General features: G+C 42.9%; 1 protein-coding gene across 1 annotated transcript in view; it reads left to right on the forward strand.

The window, feature by feature from the left end:
* nrn1la (neuritin 1-like a) overlaps positions 1-23,108 on the forward strand; it is a 153,948-nt gene that overhangs the window by 4,672 nt on the left and 126,168 nt on the right. The window lies entirely within an intron of this gene.

Here is a 23,108-nt window from a genome sequence, read left to right on the forward strand (position 1 = left end):
CACGCGCTAACCACTGCGCTGCCGTGCTGCCCCCAGTTGCTGTTGTGTTTTTTGTAATTGTGTTGATTTTTATTGAGCCGGTCTTGTCGAAATAAAGATGCAGAACGTTAAATGTCCCCCGGGAGCGAGACGCGGTAGGGAACGGGACAAACTTCCAAGATGGAGATAAATGAATAGCATCTGGAACCCTACTTTACTTCTTCACGGTTCGTCTTGTGGGACCAATGAAACAGAATCAATTTCCGCACTCTCTGTCCGGGTTCCCCTAACCGCCTGGGTCGTAGGGGCGCCATTTCCTGTGGTGTGTCTTGGGCAGTGTTGGGAATAACGCAGTTATAAAAAAAAACGGCGATGCGTAACGGCCAGGGTTGGGTCGGGTTACTTTAACTTGATTACTCTCAATTACTTTTGGATTACTCCAATACCAAATATGCTAATAAAAGACAAAAGAAACTAGATATGAATAAAATGATGACTCACAACACGTGGTAAGCTTTCTCTCCTGGCTTTGATCTCTTTGATCTCCGGCAAAACGAACATAAAATGCGTCAAACAAGTAATCAAGTTAAAGTAACCCTACCCAAACCTGGTAACGGCGTTAATTTTTCAGTAACAGGGATGAATATTTCTGGCGCCAAATGCCGTTATTGTTACTGATGGTCAAAGGCGGTGCGTTACTTTGAATAAAGCTGTTTTCGGCGTTCCTCCGAGTATGTTAATGTTCAAATTTTTCGGATCATCTCCCAGTGTTCTCGTTTGCCCGCGTCCCTGCGTCCTAGATGCATTGTTTTTGCTGGGGACGCATTGTATCAAATCAACGTGCGTCCCGGGACTTTTTGGACACCAAATTGTCATTAGGATTTTTTCAGCAGGCAGATCCGCCATTGTTGTTTTGGTCTCGCGTTTCGAGTTTTTGTCTGCACGCCGATCTCCAATTCGAGTTGTGTAGTGAAAGTGTGAAATAGAGAACCAAAAGAAAAAGGTAACAGCTGGGAAAAAGTAAACACAATGAGATTTTTTTTAAAGAAAAAAAGATTTTTTTTTTTGAAGGAATTAAAAAAAAAGTAGAGAAAAACACGGAAAAAAGAAGAAAAAGTTTGTGTTGCATTCAAATAATTTCCAATTATATCAAGTGAATTGTGTTGCCAACGTTGTACTTCCACTCAAAAATGTGATTAAATACAGTTCTGTATCGTGCAACTGACTAAATAACCACCCAAAAATGTTAGTACTATGCGACAAAAGATATCAGGAAAAAAAAGAAATGGAAATCTTGTGAAATAATTGTTGTAAAAAGAAATGACGTTTGTAGGCCGTACAACCTTTGCAATAATACATTAGTCAATTCATTCAAAAGTGAAATTTTTTTTTCATTGCCGGAAACTCAGCAAAAGTTTTGGACATGTTTGATAATGACTCAGTTGCCACACTTGGGATTGCCGTTGCTCACTGTTGTTTCAAGCGTTGCTCACCGACTTTGTGTGAACGCTCAGACCCGTAAGGAAAATTACAGGGAACATTGAATGTGACTCTGGCAAATTCAGCATGCCAGGTCCGTGGGGTTATCTAACGGACCCGTAAGACTGCGCACTAATGGTGGTGTTGGGAAAAGGAGTTGGGAAACGGTTGAAGAACAGAGAAGATTACCCTACAGACGTATACCACCAAGTCAGTATGAAAAACTGAGGACGACTCTGAACGAGATGGAAGAGAAAGGAATTATTCAGAAGTCGACTAGCGACTATGCATCTGCGCTTGTTCTCATATGGAAGCGGAATGGAGAACTAAGGGTATGTACTGATTTCAGAAGGCTTAATGCAAGAACCATAAAGGATGCCTACCCACTACCGCATCAAGCTGATGCTTTGGCCGCACTTGGGGGAAATGCCTTTTTCTCCACAATGGATCTGACGTCAGGCTACTACAATGTCCCCTTGCACCCTGACGACAAAAAGTACACGGCATTCTCCTCACCATTCGGCCTTCACGAGTACAACCGGCTCCCTCAGGGACTTTGCAACAGCCCAGCAACATTTATGAGGATGATGATGTCGATATTTGGTGATCAGAATTTCATGAGCCTATTATGTTACCTCGACGATATGATGGTGTTTGCCCCCACAGAGGAAGTTGCACTCCAACGCCTGCAGATGGTGTTTACTCGCCTTAAGGAACACAACCTCAAGCTCGCACCCAAAAAGTGTTTTTTCCTCAGACGGACTGTGAAATTTCTTGGGCATGTCATCAGTGAGGATGGAATTCGGACTGACCCCGAGAAAGTGAGAGCGATAAATGACGTACAAGTCACTGATCTAATGGAGTCGGATGGCAAGACGCCATGCCCTAGTAAAATCAGATCTTTTCTAGGCATGGTGATGTATTTCCAAAGCTTCATTGAAGCATGTTCTGCGAAGGCAAAACCTCTGTTCAGGCTCACATCTGAATCTGGTGACAAGCATAAGCGCAAGAGAGCCCGCAAGAAAGGTCAAGTGAAGCTGACGCCTGCAGATTGGTCCGATGCATGCCAGAACGCCTTTGAAACACTGAAGCACGACCTCGTGACAGGTGTCACTCTGGCCCACCCAGATTTTGATGCGCCGTTTATTCTGGCTGTCGACGCATCCTTTGATGGGATTGGAGCAGTCCTGTCACAGCTGCCACCTGGTGGAAAAGTAGCCAGACCAGTCGCCTTTGCAAGTAAGACGCTCTCTCGCTCCCAGCTCAACTACCCTGCACACAGGCTCGAATTTCTTGCCTTGAAATGGGCGGTATGTGATAAATTCAGCCATTGGTTGAAAGGAAGACACTTTACCACGTGGACCGACAATAACCCACTTACATACATTTTGACCAAACCAAGACTTGATGCGTGTGAACAGCGGTGGGTAGCGAAGCTAGCTGCATACAATTTTGACCTGAAGTACATTCCTGGACCAAAGAACATCGTAGCCGACGCTCTGAGCCGTGAGCCATTTGTACGGTCATGTGTGGGTCATCGCCTTGTTACCGAGCCCTATACTTCGCTCTTGGACCAAGTCAACAGGGTGAACAACAGTACTGTGCAAGAGGTGTTCAGAGTATCCAACAATTGTCACGCTGTTGTAGACGAGAGTGCTGGGACATCAGACGAGTCAGTAAAAAGGGCTAATCCATCAGGCTCCAATGGTTCTGTGACATCAGAAGAGGTTGCTGCTGTCTTCAGTGCTCAGTCCACTGGTGGCGTGGGTCAAGTGATGGGAACAGACGCCAACTTCAATCTTCTGCAGAAGGGAGATCAGTCAACGGCACTCCCACAGAGTCAGCTTGTTGGTTTACAAGAACAGGACAACACAATAAGCAGGACCATGTACTTTGTGCATAGACACAAGAGACCTACCAGGCGTGAGAGAGCTGTCGAGTCGCCTAGTGTGATGAAACTACTGAAGCATTGGAGCAGACTCACCATACAGAATGGCATGCTCTACAAAATAAGGAAAGATCCTCACATGGCCAAGAAAATCTTCCAGTTTGTGGTGCCTGATTCATTGAAACAGAAAGTCCTTCAAGGTTTACATGACTCAGCAGGTCACCAAGGCCAGAACCGTACTTTGTCTCTGGTGCGGCAACGATTCTTCTGGAATGGCATGGAACGTGATGTTGTGAATTATGTCAAATCCTGTCAGCGCTGTGTAGTAGGGAAAACACCGGAACCACACAACCGTGCACCACTCAAGAACATAGTCACCTCTGAGCCTATGGAGTTGGTCTGTATAGACTTTTGGACTGCTGAGCAAGAGAACAAGTCTGTAGATGTCCTGGTCGTAACTGATCATTTCTCCAAGATGGCGCACGCCTTCCCTTGCAGAAATCAAACCGCCAAACAAGTTGCTCGCCGTCTGTGGCAGGATTTCTTCCTTGTCTATGGTTTCCCACGGCGTATCCACTCTGATCAGGGAGCTAATTTTGAGAGCAAACTGATCAAAGAGCTTCTAGAGATGGCAGGGGTGCAGAAATCCCATACCACTCCGTACCACCCCATGGGAAATGGCATCGCAGAACGATTCAACCGAACATTGGGAGATATGATCAGAACCCTTCCCCCTCAGCCCAAAGCAAAGTGGCCACAAATGCTGCAGCAGCTCACATTCTGCTATAACTGCACAGAGCATGAGACAACAGGGTTTGCACCGTTTTACCTAGTGTTTGGTAGGATCCCTCGTCTCCCTGTCGATGTCATGTTTCAACATGCTAATACCAATGATGCTGTTGTCAGCTACTCTGACTTTGTACGCCATCTGAAGAAAGATCTACATGAAGCTGCTCAGATTGTACAGAGGAATACTCTCAGAGAACAGACTCGTCATGCCAAGCTGTACAACCGTAGGGCCAAAGGATCACCTCTCGTCGTGGGAGACCGGGTGTTGATCGCCAACAGAGGTGTCCCGGGGAAACGCAAAGTTGCAGACAAGTGGGAGTCAACCCCGTATGAAGTCATATCAGTCAAGCCTGATCTCAATGTCTACAGAGTCAAGGATTGTCTGACGGGCAAAGAGAAGGTAGTTCACAGGAATTTGCTGCTCTCTGTTAGCTTCTTGCCCTGTGAGGATGATCTGGCCAGCGAATCTGAACACTCAGAGTCTGACGCTGCTATGCATGGAAGTGATGTATGCCCTGATTTACCTGACGCGGTTGAAGACAGTGATGTCCGTACAGTAAACTGGGTGATACAGGCAGGTGAAGAGCAAGTTCATCCAGAGGTAGAGGATAACTCACTAGACAGCAGATCTGATGCCCAGTCCGACTCTCGCAGTGTTGATACATCCAGCCGAGGAAGTCAGCACATCCCCGAACAAGATGTTGACCATACTTCAAGTGACAATACGGAAAGCCCATCACAGTGCTCTGAAAACATGATCCCTTTGGGTATGGGTCTCCCAGACGAGACCCCATTGAACACTGACCATCTGGACGCAGACTCCTCTGATACTGACTGTTTAGACTTGACTGCCCCAGACCTTCAAGCTCAGGTTATTTGTGCTCAACCTAACCGTTATGGTCTTAGGGTCCGCCAGTCCATCAGGCCTCCTAGTCGTCTTATTTGTCAGATGAATGACCATGTGGTAGGTGACAATCATCTGTCCGCAATATCTGCAAGTTCCTAGTTTAAGTTCAGTAGAGATGCACTTTCAGTTTGAGTAACAAAGCTTGAGTAAGAAACAAGAATTGTGCCTATGTGAGCACTTACAACTACAGGAACAATGTTTGATATTTCAGAGATGTAACAGGCATCTTTGAGTCTGTGCTTAGTTAGGAGTTTGCTCGCCTCCTTTCTTTTCACACTCCTTTTTGGGAGAGTTTTAGAACTGACATGCACTTCAGTTTGTTCCTTGTAATACTGTACCAGTTTTCGTGTCCTCTTTTTCATCAGTATTTGCCTTTTTGGCATGTGATTTTTTTTCTTTTTAGTGTAGCACTCCCATATTTAGCAGAATTTCAGGGGGGTGTATGTAACGGGTGTAATAATAACTTTTATTTTATTGAAATTCCTGCTAAAATATGTGTATAGTTTTTGGTAAATGTCCTGCAATGCTGAGTCCAACAGTGCCATCTGCTGGTATGGGGTGGGGTTTGGTTTTGGCTTCTAACATGTGACCAGGAGGCGGGGTTTTGTCAGTTTAACCAGAGTACTACAAAGGTAAGACATATCTTTTGGTGCTCCACAAAATAAGTTAATTTTAAACATTATAACCCCGTGGAATTCTCATCGAACCGCGAGTTGACGAACTGTTGTGCTTTGATTCTGACGGAGACATGGCTAAACTCATCTATCCCGAATGACGCGGTTAGCATTGTGGGGCTAACTGCTTTCCGCGCTGATAGAAGCGGCGAGCTCACCGGCAAAAGCAAGGGCGGCGGTCTATGCATTTACACAAACAATAAATGGTGCAGAAATGCGAAGATAATCTCGAATCACTGCTCACGAGACATTGAACTTTTGACGGTGATCTGCAGACCGTTTTACTTACCGAGGGAGTTCAGCGCGACCATCATTACGGCCGTGTACGTGCCCCCCAGCGCTAATACGAAGGAGGCAATGGACATTCTCTACCGAACTGTGAGTGAACTGCAGCATGCTTATACTGAGTGCATTTTTATTGCGGCGGGGGACTTTAACCAGGCCAATATGAAAACAGTTCTCCCGCATTTCCATCAGCATGTAAACTTTGCTACAAGAGGTAGGAACACATTAGACCTGGCCTACACAAACATCAAAGGTGCATATAAAGCAGCCCCCCGCCCCCACCTAGGCTCATCAGATCACCTTTCTGTTATGCTAATTCCTGCATACAAGCCCCTGCTAACAAGAGAAAGACCAACAGTGAAACAGGTGAGGGTGTGGTCTGAGGGGGCTATGGAGGCACTACAGGACTGCTTTGAGTGCACTGATTGGGACATGTTTAAATCGGCTGCCACTTACAACAACAAAATAAATATAGATGAGTACGCCATTTCTGTGTCAGCCTACATCAGTAAATGCGCAGAAGACGTCAGCAATAACAAAACTATATGCACCCGTGCCAATCAGAAGCCCTGGATGACTGCTGAAATACGCAATCAACTAAAAGTACGTAACCTTGCCTTTAGATCTGGTGACAAGGAGGCGCTGTTATCAGCGAGGGCTAACCTGAACCGTGCCATCAGACTAGCAAAGCGAACGTACAGTCAAAAGATTCAGGAACGTTTCCTCAGCACAACCAACACCAGGGATATGTGGAAAGGCATCCAGGCCATCACCAGTTACAAGCCAAACACCACCCCAGTGCAGAACACTAGCATGGACTTTCTGAATGACCTCAACAATTTCTTTGGTAGGTTCGAGGCACAAAACAGCACCCCTGCAGTGAAAGCGGCTCCAAATCAGGACGAAAGAGCACTCCACCTGGACTCATCTGACGTGAGGAAGACCCTGAGAAGGGTCAACACAAGGAAGGCTCCAGGCCCGGACAACATTCCGGGGCGGGTACTTAGGGAGTGCGCCGATCAGCTGGCTTGTGTACTAACAGACATTTTCAACACCTCGCTAGACCAAGCCAAAGTACCATCATGCTTCAAATTTGCCAACATCATCCCAGTGCCAAAGAAAACCCAGATCTTATCACTCAACGATTACCGGCCCGTTGCACTGACTCCTATCATAATGAAGTGCTTCGAGAGACTGGTTAAAGAGCACATCACCTCCAGTCTCCCCTCCTCATTCGACCCCTTTCAGTTTGCCTACAGGACAAACCGCTCCACCAGGGATGCCATCTCCTCTGCGCTTCACCTGAGCCTGACACACCTAGAGGAGAAGAACACCCATGTGCGGATGCTGTTCCTGGACTTCAGTTCAGCATTCAACACCATCATCCCACAACATCTGGTAGACAAAATGGGGCTTCTGGGTTTCAACACCCCCCTGCGGAACTGGCTGCTGGACTTCCTCTGTGACAGACCCCAATCTGTGCGGATAGGTCAGAACAGTTCAGATGTCATCTACCTCAGCACGGGCTCCCCCCAAGGCTGCGTCCTAAGCCCCTTGCTGTTCACCTTGATGACACACGACTGCGCCCCTAGGTCCGCCACAAACCACATCGTGAAGTATGCTGACGACACAACGGTGGTGGGCCTCATCAGGGATGACAACGACCTGGCCTACAGAGAGGAAGTGGAGCAGTTGGTGGGCTGGTGCAAGGACAACAGCCTGGTCCTGAATGTTGACAAGACTAAAGAGATCATTGTCGACTTTAGGAAAAACCAGCCCAACCATGCCCCACTTTGCATCAACAACAAGGCTGTGGAGGTTGTCAGCAGTATCAAGTTCCTAGGGGTGCACATCACAAACAAACTCACCTGGTCCGTGAACACTGCATCTCTGGTTAAGAGGGCACAGCAGCGCCTGTACTTCCTGCGGAGGATGAGGAGAGCCCACCTGCCCCCACCATCCCTCATCACATTCTACAGGGGCACCATAGAGAGTATCCTGACCAGCTGTATCTCTGTGTGGTGTGGAGGCTGCAGCGCTACCGACTGGGGTAGTGTGAGGAGGGTAACGAGGACAGCGGAGAAAATAATCGGGACTACACTTCCCTCCATTCAGGACATTGGCCAGAAGCGCTGCTTATCCCATGCTAAGAACATTACCGGGGACCCCTCTCACCCCCATCATGGACTATTCACTCTGCTAGCCTCTGGGAAGAGGTACTGCAGTGTGCGGTGCAGGACCACCAGGCTCCGCAATAGTCTAGTCCCCCTGGCCATTAGACTGTTAAATGGTCAATCTAACATACAGTTAACTTAAATCTAAACGGCTGCTAATTTGACTTTTGCACTAGTGGCAGTTTTTTTTATAGCTTGCCACTCCTTGCACATTTGATCTCTGCACTATTGTTACTTACAGTGTTATTACTTACAGTGTTATTGTTTACAATATAATGGTACTGTGTACCTGACTTGTTAACCTGACTGCCCATCTTGCACATCTGGTTAGCGTCTCTTCTTGCACTATCGGCACTATGGTAAATAACACAATACAGCTTTATTTATATCTGTACACTGAAGGACACTGAGGGAAACTGTGGGAGTCAGATCCATCGACATTTCGTTCTGTATACACGTGTACTAGAATGACAATAAAGTAGATCTGAATCTGAACAGCAATCCCAAGTGTGGCAACTAATCCATTATCAAACATGTCCAAAACTTGACATCAAGCTACATTTTGCTGAGTTTCCGGCAATGCAAACTTTTTTTTCACTTTTGAATGAATTGACTAACGTACTATTGCAAAGCTTGCATGGCCTACAAACATCATTTGTTTTTACAATTCTTTCACGAGATTTCCATTTCTTTTTTTTTCCTGGTATCTTTTGTTGCATAATACTCACATTTTTTGGGGCTTATTGAGTCGGTTGCACGATACAGAACTGTATTTAATCGCATTTTTTAGCGGAAGTACGATGTTGGCAACAATATTGACTTAGTATAATTGGAAATTATTTGAATGCAACACAAACCTTTTCTTCTTTTTCCCTGTTTTTTTCAATTTTTTTAAATTCCTTTAAAAAAATCTCATTGTGTTCATTTTTCCTAGCTGTTACTTTTGTCTTTTTGTTCTCTATTTACTTTTTTCCTTTGTTTCAAGTTCGAGCTGGGCTCCTCTCTTCCTGAATTTTCAAAAGATTATCCACCCCTCATTGTTCCTTGTTTCTTTTTCTTTGTGGAGAATCTAGGTCAGGGGTCGGGAACCTTTTTGACCCAAAGAGCCATTAAAGCAAAAAATGTTTTAAAAAGAAATTGAGAGAGCCACATCATATATTTTCAGACAAAATTGAAAAAACTGCCAAACACGCTCTCTAGACAAAATCTAATTTTTCAGCACATTTTATTTCACTGTGTGTCATTCGATGATTTAATCAAATGTATGAAATGATAATAATGTCAAATCCTGTGTCCCAAATCAATGTAAATGTGCCGTTTACAATTTGTCTTCCACCTTAAGTTAAGAGTGTTGAGGCATTTTTTTCTCGTGAAATTTGTCCTTAATAACGGTTTCAAAACAATGTGCATGCAAAGTTGTTTTGTAAAAATGTCACAAATTACTGCAAACGATAAGCATATCGTCATATTCACTTTCCCTGTAGACTGCACTGAGCGAGAGAGAGGGAGAGAGAGAAGGAAGTGCCCACTTGTACTGCTCACCCAATCATAGTCGTTTGCCAGCGTTTTTATTTATCAGTTTAAATGGTTTCTTAACGAACTTCTGCATTAAGTTGCTTCGGCTTTATATGGACCAAAATCGGAATGAAATCACTTGACTTTGGAACGCCACAGAGAGATGTGCAATGGTTACATTTTATTTCGGAGCCATATGTACTCATGAAAAGAGCCATATATGGCTCCCGAGCCATAGGTTCCCTACCCCTGATCTAGGTGATGGATTGTGTCCTCTTGCAATGGCGGGTAGATAATTAAAAAATTAAAGTTAATGAGAGAGCAGCCTTCCTTCTTCCAAGTCGCTCACAAATAAAATATAGAAATTTGGGTTTGTTTCGGGCGCACTCCCTAAAATCAAGTTCATTTGTTGGGCTCAGGCTGGGCCAGGTTTTAAAACCCTCGGGCCTGGGTCGTGTCGGGCTGGATTTTTTAGACCCGATCTTACCTCTGATTTAAAAATTCACTACTTTTATTGATAAACCCAGAAATCTAGTAAATAATCCACGGATTTACCTGTTATAATCTTGATCATACTGTAGTAAGCATGGCCCAATTCCGAATACTCAAATCTTACTCGAAACGTTTCTTTATGCATATCGTCGTCAGAGGAAAGTCGAATGATAATAATTTTTGACGGTAGTTTTCTCAATGCGACATGTTTCACGTCTGCTTCAAAGTTTTGACTCATAACTTTTAAAAAATATTTCATCCCCCCCATCTGTATTTTGAAGGCCTCCCTTTTGTTGCTCTCAAATTCTTCTCTGAAAACTCGCCCTTCAAAAAAGGTTTTGTGTGCACATTCTCCCTCCATTACTGCCTTTCACTTTCAACGCTTCTCCTGTCCGTTTTATTTTCGGCGATTAACAGCTTCTCTCAATCCCCTCTTTTGCTTTAAATCACATTAAAGTGGTTGTGACCCAGGACGTGGTGCAGTTTTTCAGACGGGCGTCATAAATAAAGGTTGCCATCCCCGTGGCGGCGTCTCGCTTTCCTGTAACTTGGCTTTCTTCACTTGTCCTTTGCTTCAACCTCCACCATATCACACCATTCGGGCTCATTGCTCCCAACACCAAATGCTACACACTTTCAATCTATGTGCGCACGCCACGTGAAATGAGAGCATGGACCCTGAATGACCCCTTTTTTCACTGTTGATACTTTTACATGTAATCTTGGAAATGTGGTGGGTGATTGTGAGCCTTTGCAGACATGCAACCTCAGATGAACAGAATGAAAACTGAACCCGATTGAATATTGGTCACTTGGTTGTTACCGTATTTTCCGCACTATAAGGCGCACCTAAAAGCCTTTTTTTTTTCAAAAGCTGACCATGCGCCTTATAATACAGCGCGCCTTATATATGGATCAATATGAAGTCGCAAAGTCTTGCAACTAAGGCAAGCAGCCGCCGACTAGATTTTCCCCCGAGGGCGAAGTCGTCCGCGGTGTATGCTGGGATTTATATACCGGCGTTTCATTTCCTAACCAATGTGTCAATCATCATTTGTGTCACGGAATGGAAGGGGTGACCGGACCAGAACGGAGGCAGGAAGGGAGAACTCAATTGCGTGACGATCCAAAACTTTTATTTACCAAAATAAAAGTTGTCCATAACTCAGGGACAAGACAGAACAAACGTTTGCACAAAACGTGCAAACACAGGCTTCTTCCAACTCAACAAAACAGGACAAGGCATAACAGAACGGACTATGTGAATATAATGAGCCAGCACCCGCAAAGCCCACAATCCAGCCTTAAATAGCAGACACGCGATTAGTTGAACTGTTTCAGCTGGTGCCCAGGGGGCGGGGCAGACCGGTCGCCAAGGCGACCATGACAATTTGAATCAGTCACTATTGGCTAAAGTTATTCGGAGGTAAAGGGGGCGGATCCTTTTTATCATTTACAGGCTCGCATAGGCTAAAGGGGCGAAACAAAGCCTGCAATTGGCCGAAAAAGATGAATGTGAATCAGACGTTGGGTTGCATTACGGCATAGAGAAAACATTTTTTACTATTCTGTATTTGTAAATATTTTACTCTTCTGGATTTACTACACTCACGGTTGTAAGAAGACCATGATTACGTATCATTATAGAACGTGATGGCTGCAAGAGAACTTAGGTGAGCTATGCGGCTTTATATTTTCCCGGTATCTTGTTTTAGAACGATCTTGATGTTTCTGTGATGAGTCTATTTTTAAACAAAATTCAATTCAAAGTGTTTATTGTCATATGCACAGTAAAGAAACCTGTTTCCCTGCACAATAAAATTCTTACTTTGCTGTCCACACAGTTGCCAGCAAAAAATAAAATGGAAACTAAAAAATGTTTGGCATTTCTTGAATCCCAAGACTTTAACCTTCCGAATGATATTTGGAACGATGCATTTGAGTGACATCGTACAGACACTGTTTCCGTACATGTCGGAGACACGTATTTGCTTCTTTGCAAGCTTTGGGAATGTTAAGGGGGTAATAAGTGTGACTGAACTATCTGACTGTTTTGTCGACGTTCCCATTGTAGCGCCTTATAATCCGGTGCGCCTTATGTATGGAAAATATAGGACCAAAAACTATTTTTTTGGGGGTGCGCCCTATAACCCGGTGCGCCTTATAGTGCGGAAAATACGGTAGATTTAATTCTATTTCCTACCTCTTGTAATCAGGGCCAGAGGTGCGTGGCTTAGAGTATGTCCCAATAGACTTTGCGTGCCAGTTGTGGTATTCATGGTTGGTTTGACAGATTAGATTGTAAATAAATAAAAGAACACATCTACAGGAGATAGGGGAGAAATTATGTGGTACCGTAAAAATAGTGTGGGTGAAATAAAATATAATGCCTTTTCCGATGCCATCTACTTCCCTAGTGGTTAGTATTCGGCGCTCTAATCGCTACGATTCGTGTTCAATTCCCGTTGCAACCAATGTTGTGCAAACGTGGTCAGCGATATTTTTGGACGGATCGATCATTGCACGAATACGGTAATATATTACTGTAAAACCTCGTGTATAACGAGCACCGAAACTTTGAGGTGTTTTTGCCCTAAGAAATGTTAATCATTTACGGCAGGGGTGTCAAACTCATTTCAACTCGGGGGCCACACGATAGAAGAAACTTTCTGTCAGGGGCCGGACTAGTAGATTAAAGAGAAAGAAAAAGAGATAAAGAGGGAGGGAATAGGAGAGAGGGCGGGACAAAGAAAGAAAAAGAGGGAGAGGGAGAGAGCGTGAGAAACAAAAGATAAAAAGTCTTGAGAAAGGGGGAAAAAGGGTGAGGAAGGAAGAAATCCAAAGACGAATAGAAAGAAGAAGAAGAGAAAAGAGAAAAGAAAGCGCAAAGGGTATGAAGAGAAAGAGAAAAGAGAAAAAAGGAAAAAGGGAAGTTAGAGCAAAAGGGGTTAAAAGACACAGAGGGAAAAAGAGACAAAGACCAACAAAGGAAGAGAAAAAGAGAGACAGAGAGTGAAAGAGACAGAGACAGAGAGTGGGAGAAAAGGGTGGACAAGAGAGAGAGAGAGAGAGGGAGAGAGAGAAAAAGAAATACTAATACAGTGTCTTTGTTCGAGGCACCTGGCTTTGGCAACATCAAGTTGACATATTTCAACCTGCAGCTTGTTTTTCTCTTGCGCTTCTCTGAGTGTTGTCTCGCGGGCCGGATTCAATCCCTTAGCGGTCCTGATCTGGCCCGCGGGTCGCCTGTTTGACACCTGTGATTTACGGTATAAGAAAAAAAATCTACAGAGCAGAAGTAAATGGAAGGAAACCAAGAGGAAGGCCGCGATTGACGTGTATGGATGGTGTTATGAGTGCACTGCAGGAAAGAGGTCTAAATATAATTGAAGCTAGAGCTCTTATTGGAGATAGGAATGAGTAGAGAGGTGTTGTAAAAGGATAGTGGGATGTTTAGACGGACGTGTTCTAAGGGATGGGCCAGGCACCTGTATGATGCGGGAGGGGTAAACCAGTGAAAGCTGTCGGGCCCTGCTGTTGAACAGAAGAGTGTGTTGTTTAAGATCAGGTAATGGTGTAAATGTAATCCTGTGCAATCCTTTGAGACATTTTTGTGATTAAGGGCAACATTTTTGTGTGTGTTTTTGTTAGGTTTAAGTCCCCAACATTTTTAATAAAACGCTCTGAAATAAAAGAAGACATAGAGAATCGGTCATTGAGAATTGGTTATTTTATTAATCATTATAATGAGAGCGGCGGAGACCAGGCTGTTACAAATCTCCTCCTCACTCTGAAGAAGTCTCCGAACCCTCCCTTCTAATATTAAGGTTCTTGGTGAAAAACAACTTGAGTTATGGCATGCACAGGTCAGGGTGCACCCACTGGAATGTGAAACAGACAGAAACAAAAAACAACTCATGGCCTTGGAGAACAGCTTACGGCTGAAAACTATACAAAAAGGGCTGAGAACACTTATAACATATTAATGTCAACTGTAGGATAATTCCAACAGTTTTTTGCTACCTTTTCCCCTTTTTTATTTTCTTTGTTTTTGTATGTGTATGTCTTGGGTAGATAGATAGATAGATAGATAGATAGATAAGCAAACAATAAGGCATATTTTATTTCTTTTGATTTCAAGTCTGAAACATCGTGCAACACCATCAGAGGTTGAATCCTACCAAGAACAATTTTTAAGTGTGCACAGAGGAAAACAGCAGGTGTATGGTCACAGGATCATCAGGACTGGAAAAGATCATTCCCCAGGGCACAGTTCAAGGGGCCAGAGGGAGAGGAATGGATTAGTACCAACTTCGCCATGACCCTAACTCAGTAACTGTCATCAGTGGAGAGAGCTGTCCACAGTTGCGTCCTCAGTGGCGTCCTCAATGCTGCCCCGACAAGACGGCGGTTAAGGGATCTGCGAACAGAGTTTTGTAGCAAAAACATTCTGCAGAATTATGTAGAAATTGAAATACAGTCGGATGAGGTGGATGAAGTGGCTGAGAATCGGGAGGTCTGGGCTTCCCTGCTGATCGCAGATAAGCGGAGGAAAATGGATGAATGGACATAGTAAATCAAAGACACCCCAAATAGTGGGAAAAGTGAAAAACTGATACTGCAGACTAGTCCATTTTGCCAAAACTTCAATGTAACAACCTAAATGGATTCTTAGTGGTTAGTTCTGAACCCCACGTGCATGCACACAAGCCTGACAATGTTAGAGTATGCTCCTAATGAGATGATGGATGATGTCCTGGGGGATCTCCTTGCGGACCTGGACTAGGGTATCCCTGATATCCTGGAGTGACTGTGGAGCAACTTGATGTACTAGGACTTATGTTGTATTTCTGTAGTAAGATTTCTGTGATACAGTTTTTGTATTATTTTTGCAGGATCTCTGGAGTATTTTTGTAGAATTACTGTACAGTGGAACCTGGGTTTTCGAACGCCTCTCAGTTCAAACAAATCGGAGTCCGACCAAAAATTTCGAGAAATTCTTGCTTCGCTGTTGGGTCAAAAAATCGGAGTTCGAACGCAGGTAATGCATGAGTGCGTACGCTAGGGGGCGATGCTGAGTGGCGTACGGGTGTTTTGGCCCCTTATTATGCCTCCGAAGAAAGTCAGTGCAAGCAGCAAAGTTGCTACAGGTGAAAAAAGAAAAGTAGTGCGTACAACTATTGCATTTAAGAAAGAAATAATAGCAAAATATGAAGGAGGTGTGCGAGTGTCTGATCTTGCTAGGGAATACAGCATGGCTAAATCTACGATCAGTACGATACTAAAGAATAAGGACTTTAATGACACTGTCATGAGTCACTTTAGAAAAGTGCTAAAAAGAAGGCAGAAGCTAGTGTCATTAGATTGGTATTTTAAGAGAAAAGAACATCCTTCCAAACAATCATTTTCCTTCCTCCTCCATTCCTTTCCCCACCGTCCAACTGCGCCTTCTGCTGACCACCACAAAGGTAAGAAATCCTATTCAGAATTATTTTCTTTATCCTTTTTTTTATTTTTACACGTTCACGATAACGCGAACGTACGATTAGCCTGGGTTCGCTTTATGTTTACGTTAAACATTCGAGGTAAACATTCAGGGTGTTGGAACAAAGCCCAACATTCAGGGTGTTGGGACGCAGCCCCCTTTCCAATGAACCGCTCACCACTTGTTGTGGAGACCCGGGTGCTAAATGACTTGTAAACGACCTGATTTTTTTATTTTTCCACCTTCATGTTAGCGTAATCTTTCGTACGGAGGATTACGATAACGCGGACGTACGATTAGCCTGGGTTAGCTTTATGTTTACGTTAAACATTCGAGGTAAACATTCAGGGTGTTGGAACGGATTAAAACGATTTACATTATTTTTAATGGGAAAAATGATTTCGGTCATCGAACAAATCGGTTTTCGAACAGGGTTCTGGAACGGATTATGGTCGAGAACCGAGGTTCCACTGTATTAGGATTTTTGAAGTAATTTATCTGTATTATAGTATTACTCGAATATTACAGTTTTTTTTTCTTTTCAGAATGAAAGTAAAACAATAAATTAGGTCTATTTTTAAGTGTTATTTTTAGTTTTGTAGTAATTTAATGTATTTTACTCATGCGCAGGTGTTCCATGTATTTGCACACCAGTAAGCACGTCTTTGAAATGCGCCAAGCACACACTAAGTGAAGTGGAGCTGTCCTCTTTCATAATCACTCTAATTGTATTAATCTCCCACCTCGAGTGTGTGTGAGAGAAAGAAAGAGAGAGCGTGGCAGCATTAGCACCAAGTACATCCGTGTGAATGAATATTCATGGCCGGTATTATTAAGGGAAAAGGAGAAGAGAGTCATGCTCTACTGGTACTTTGTTAATGCTATTTGTTAAAGAGGAGACTTGACACACACACGCAAACACATTGAAAACGTGGATGCTTTTTGAAAAATGGACGCTGCTTTCAAATGTCAATATTTACGTTGGTCATCGTTCTTGAGACAGCAAAATAGGATCTTTAGCGAGGTCATAAATGTCTGTCGCACGTAAAACTGTATGCTTGAAAATGGGAGGAAAAAATTAAAACTACAGTAAATTCCAGACTATAAGCCGCAACTTTTTTCCCAAACTTTCAACCCTGCGGCTTATTCAGTGATGCGGCCAATTTATGTAATTTTTTCTAACGGCGGCCAGCGGCGCTCGACTACGAAAGGTAAGATTGAGACTGCAACTTCTAAGCTTGAGCACAAATTAAATCAGCGTAGACATATCCTCATCATGTAAATCGCAAAAAAAAGGCACATGACATAACTCTCAAATTGAACGCAATCGAGCAGTCTGATATAGAAGAAATAGAGCTACCGGACGTAATCTTTATTGTGCGAGGGTTATGCTAGCGTATTTTTGAAAAAGGGAGCGTTGGGACGACGTCTATGTGACAAAGTCTCTTTCCCATACTGAAGGAAGACGACTTTGATGACTTCAGTTGTAAGGAGGAAGATAAGGACGGTTTACTGTGCTTATTACAAGTACGTTATGTTTCTTTAACAGAGCTCTTTACTGTGTTGAGAGCGTGTTGCTAGTAGCGTTTTGCTACCCTTCACAGGCACGGTTTGGGATGAAAGTTATAATATTATTATTAAAGCTTTGAAAACTCTCTCGGTGTACCGTCTTTCTTTGTAAATATGTGTAACCATGTATAATATGTATTTGCAACTGTATATTTTTGTAATGTATTTATTTCAGAAACTTATTCTGATATGTTTTGTACGAGCAAATGGGAAAGAAGGGGCGGGGCAAACGTAGGCTGACGGGAAGTGGAGTAAAGGTGAGACGTGTTTGTTGACGCGGCCGACAATAGTGGATATATATTTTTCCCACCCTTACCTTTGGAAATATACACTTTTTTCCTTGAATTACTTTCAACGGGCACCTGGACTCTGCAGGTCTGCATTAAATCTTAAGTACCGGTATCATTTTCCGTTCAATTTGCCGGCTGTGTTTTTTGGACTTTATCCGGTATGGGTTAATGTCGTGTTTGAATTGCGTTTATTCAATTAGGGCGCATGCGGCTAATATACAGGTGTGGCTTGTATATATACAAAATCGGTTTTCCTCCCGAAATGTGGTGGGTGCGGCTTATAATCAGGTGCGCTCTATAGTCCGGAATTTACGGTAATATGGAACTGAAAAATGATATTTTTTAGGAAGAGCAATTATGATGGAATCAATATATCACTAGAGATGCTGTCCGAAATTATGACATTTCCTACTCGCTGGTGTCATCTTTTGGCTTAAGTCATCATTGCAGTCAAGTTGCAATAAACTCTTCTTTTTTCATCTCTTTTGGATTTTTGCTTGGCATTTGACTGTATTCCAAACAGTCCGTTGCTTACTTTCCCTTTTGTCATGCAACAATAAAAGAAAACTGCAAGCACGGGCATGAAATCAGTCTCCCAAGGCGGCGCAGTGGTTAGGTCATGAGATCAAACCTTCCTGTGTGGAGTTTGCATGTTCTCCCTGTGCTTGCGTAGGTTTCCTCCGGGGACTCCGGTTTCCTCCCACATTCTCAAAAACATGCATGTCAGGTTAATTGGCCGGTCCAAATTATACATGTATATATATATATATATATATATATATATATATATATATATATCTTGGAACACCCAACTGCGCCCAAGACCCAATCTTCGGGCTGATGACTTTAGGTTATCTTGAATAATTTGAAGGTAATCCTCCTTCCCTGTTATCCCATTTGTAGAAATAACTGAAAACTCAGGGAATCTTATGTTCTTTACAAGTGTATGTAAACCTTTCACCAAAACTGTAATTTGTAACATTTATATTTTGCCCACCCTCATTTATGCAAATATACCGTAAATTCCGGACTATAGAGCGCACCTGATTATAAGCCGCACCCACCACATTTTAAGAGGAAAACCGAGTTTGTACATACACAAGCCGCACCTGTATATAAGCCGCATGTGCCCACATTTAAACATGTAACACAAAATTAACTTAAACCCGACTTCAAGTCCCGCGATTGAAACGAAGTGTCCTTCATTAAAGTCCACAGTCCAATAATCACAGCCGGCAAAATGAACGGAAAATGATACCGGTACTTAAGGTTTGATGCAGGGCTACAGAGTACGGGTCCCGTTGAGAGTAATCCAAGGAAAAAAGTGTATATTTCCAAAGGAAAGGGTGGGAAAAATATATCAGATGAACACATTTACTCAGCCATCTCTGGGAAGTGGGCAGGGGACACCCTGAACTGGTTGCCAGCCAATCGCAGTATCAGAATAAATGTCTAAAATAAATACAAATAAATACATTACAAAAATATACAGTTGCAAATACATATTATACATGGGTTACACATTATTACAAAGAAAAATGGTACACCGAGAGAGTTTTCAAAGCTTTAATAATAATAATATTGCTTTGACAGGGCAGTTAATGGTAGCAACACTCGAGTGCCGCTAGCGGCCGTTAGAAAAATGACATAAATTGGCCGCATCACTGAATAAGCCGCAGGGTTGAAAGTTAGGGAAAAAAGTAGCGGCTTATAGTCCGGAATTTACGGTACTCAAAATATGGAGCTGAGTGAGTGCCGTTTCAACGCATATTAATCTTAGTCCTCCTCCTCAATGGGCCCCATTAAACCTGTGCCCTGACGACAGGTCAGTCTCTATTATGTTTGACAAATGCTATTATAACACTTCTGGTTTTGTTTGTCTTTTATTCTTCTTAATGAAAGACTAGTGAGGGAATGATGCCGACTTAGCATGGAATTTTTACTGTATTACTGCGAGCGTAATTTGTTCTCTGCATCCCACAATAGATGAGAGAGGATGCTGTTAAAACGCACTGCACTACTAGAAACAATGTGAAGTGACGTTGGCATGAAAAAAAGATGCGTCTGTCCCCGAGGACGCGCACATATGCCCTGTGTGTTTTTGTTTGCACGCCTCATCGCTCGTGTATCACACAGCAAAGCGCAAAAACCTGACCTGGATTGAGCCTAGCGTTATTACTACCACTGGGAGCTGATTTTCAGCCTTCAACAAACAACATTGGCTCTTTTCATAACGTTTACCAATCCTAAATTGTATTAATTAAAATGTTAAACGCCATAATCTTAGAATGTAAAGTTTTTTTCACTTAGATTATTTATATAAAATAGTGGTTGGCAACCATCGGGCCACGATATTGGGCTGTGGGTCGTTGGGTAGAGGGCCTCAGAGAAAAAGAGAAAAAATGCCATATTTTTTGTTTATACCATATTTATAAGTGTATACGCCCTGCGATTGGCTGGCAACCAGTTCAGGGTGTCCCCTGCCTACTGCCCGGGGATGGCTGGGATGGGCTCCAGCCCCCCCGCGACCCTAATGAGGATAAGCGGTACGGCTGATGAGATGAGAGATAAGTGTATACACACAATTTTTATTTCACCCTATTAAAACCCTCAATTTTTGGGTGCGGGTTGAAGTTGAAGTTGTGAATTTTCCTTACCGAGATGAATAAAGTATCTATCTATCTATCTATCTATCTATCTATCTATCTATCTATCTATCTATCTAGTCTGATCCCTTAACCGCTAGGGTCGTAGGGGCACCATTTCCTGTGGTGTGTCTTGGGCAAGTACAGCTGTTCAGGTGTATATGACAGTAACTGAGTAATGATTGATTTGCTTGTTATTGGATAGCGTTTTACGAGTTTTAGTATTTGACCATTATTATGCAATGATTGATCTGTCGTAAAATGATCACTGACCACAATCACAAACCAGTGAATACAACGGGAATAAACGCAGGTTCTGGAAGGTGAGAGTGCCGATAGATATATATGCAGGGTTGGGTAGGGTTACTTTAACTGGATTACTTTCAATTACTTTTGGATTACTCCAATACCAAATATGCTAATAAAAGACAAAAGAAACTAAATATGAATAAAATGATGACTCACAACACGTGGTAAGCTGTCTCTCCTGGCTTTGATCTCTTTGATCTCCGGCAAAACTAACATAAAATGGGACAGAAACAAAATGAAAATAAAACCAAACAGCTTGCCAACATCATTTTTGCTGTTCCATGTGTTCTGTTACTCCCCAAGCCTGCACAAAATTCAGTCATTTTATTCATATTTTGTTTCTTTTGTCTTTTATTGGCATATTTGGTATTGGAGTAATCCAAAGGTAATTGGAAGTAATCAAGTTAAAGTAACCCTACCCAACCCTGTATATATGGGATGCAAAAAGGGATTCAATCGTATCTCATGATCACATTATTTTTACTTACAGTACCAGAGACAAATGTTAGTGAATGGTGAAAACAGAATGTCGTCTTGAAACGCAAAAAAAGCTCAACGAGGGAAATTACTCCTTGCTGTATATGATGAGGAATCCGACTTTGAAGGACATTTGATAAAAACATTGTAAAATTTATGTTAGTATCGTTTCCATACGGTGTCAATAAATCAATCATTTGATTAGGAGCTCGGAATATCTGATCTGAGATCTTACATTATAGCATCATTGCTCCTTTTTCTATAGAATAGAATAGTCAAGTCAAGTCATTTTTATTTGTATAGCCCTAAATCACGAAGAGTCTCAAAGGGCTTCACAGATTGTTACACTATATTACACAAACTATTTTCAACCGACAAGAGGAGTAGGTTATTCGTATGCAATGGAGTAGAAGTGAGTTTTAAGTTTAGATTTAAACATTTCCACTGAGGTTGCAGATCGAATCTCAGGGGGAAGAGCATTCCACAGCACCGGTGCCCGGATGGAGAACGCTCTCGAACCAGCAGAAGACTTCTTTGCTCTCGGGATCATCAGAAGACCAGCACTCTCAGATCGTAGGCTTCGGCCCGGGACATAGTGGCAGATCAGATCTGAAAGATAAGAGGGAGCAAGTCCATGTATGATTTTGTACAATACTAAGAGAACTTTGAAGTCACATCTTTGGCTAACTGGGAGCCAATGCAGGTTAGCCAAAATCGGTGTTATGTGATCGTACTTTTTTGTCCTGGTTAAGAGCCTCGCTGCGGCATTTTGTACTAGCTGAAGAGACTTGATTCTGGACTTCGGGAGACCGGAGAGTAGTGCATTGCAGTAATCGAGACGGGAGGTAACAAATGCATGAATTAATGTTTCCGCATCAGACTGAGACAGTATTGAACGGATTTTAGCAATGTTGCGAAGATGGAAGAAGGCAGTTCTAGTAATTTGTTTTACATGCATCTCAAAGGATAGTTCAGGGTCAAATATGACACCTAAATTTTTAACTGAGTCACTCTGTGTGATGTGACATTTGTCAATGTTCACAGCAGTTTTTGAGAATAAGTCCCGGCATTTAGAAGGACCAATGACTAACATTTCAGTCTTTTCAGAGTTAAGACGCAAGAAGTTGAGTGACATCCACTCTTTTATCTCAGTGAGACAGGCCTCCAAATTTCCACAGTTTAGTGTGGAAGATTCCTCCAACGGAAGATATAGTTGAGTGTCGTCTGCATAGCAATGGAAGCTGATATTGTACTTGCGAATAATATCACCTAACGGAAGCATGTAAATGTTGAAAAGTAGGGGGCCGAGCACTGAACCCTGCGGAACACCGCAGGTAACATTAAAGGGCTCAGATGTCGTTTCACCATATTTAACACAGTGTGTCCTATCTGAGAGGTAGGATTTGAACCACGAGAGGACAGCTCCTGAGAGACCAATCCATTTTTCCAACCGTTCTAGTAGGATATTGTGGCGCACTGTGTCAAAAGCAGCACTAAGATCCAGCAGCAGCAAAAGTGATGAAGCGCCAGAATCCATTGACATTAGGAGATCATTTGTTACCTTGATCAGAGCTGTCTCAGTAGAGTGGTTAGCCCTGAATCCTGATTGCATGGATTCAAAAAGGTTATTCTCCGATATGAAAGCATTCAGCTGCTGTGCCACTACTCTTTCGAGTACTTTAGAGAGGAAAGGTAGGTTTGACACAGGTCTGTAATTACTTAATATTTCTGGATCAAGGTTGGGTCGTTTCAGTGTGGGTTTAATAACGGCGGACTTAAAAGCTGCTGGAACTACACCTGAGGAGAGTGATGTATTTATAATATTTAGAACTGAAGGCCCAAGGACGCTAAAAAGACTTTTAATAAGTGAACCTGGGAGCGGGTCGAACTGGCAAGTTGTCGGTTTGGCCGCATTCACCACTTGTTTGAGATCATCAAGTGACAGTTCACTAAAACCGGCCATTTTCCCAGGGCAGCCACCCTGTCGTGCATCTGTAAATTTCAGTCCTTTAATACGTGTGGTACTAACAATATCTTTTGCAATTTCTTCCTGTATGCATTGAATCTTCTTAGTGAAGAAGACCATTAAGTCCTGAGCAGAGTGTGTCGAACTGTCTGCGATAGGCTGTTGCCTTGTAAGCGATGCTACAG

This window comes from Urocampus carinirostris, chromosome 7, assembly GCF_059441175.1.
Source record: "Urocampus carinirostris isolate Australia breed hairy pipefish chromosome 7, RoL_Ucar_1.0, whole genome shotgun sequence".
Taxonomy (NCBI): domain Eukaryota; kingdom Metazoa; phylum Chordata; class Actinopteri; order Syngnathiformes; family Syngnathidae; genus Urocampus; species Urocampus carinirostris.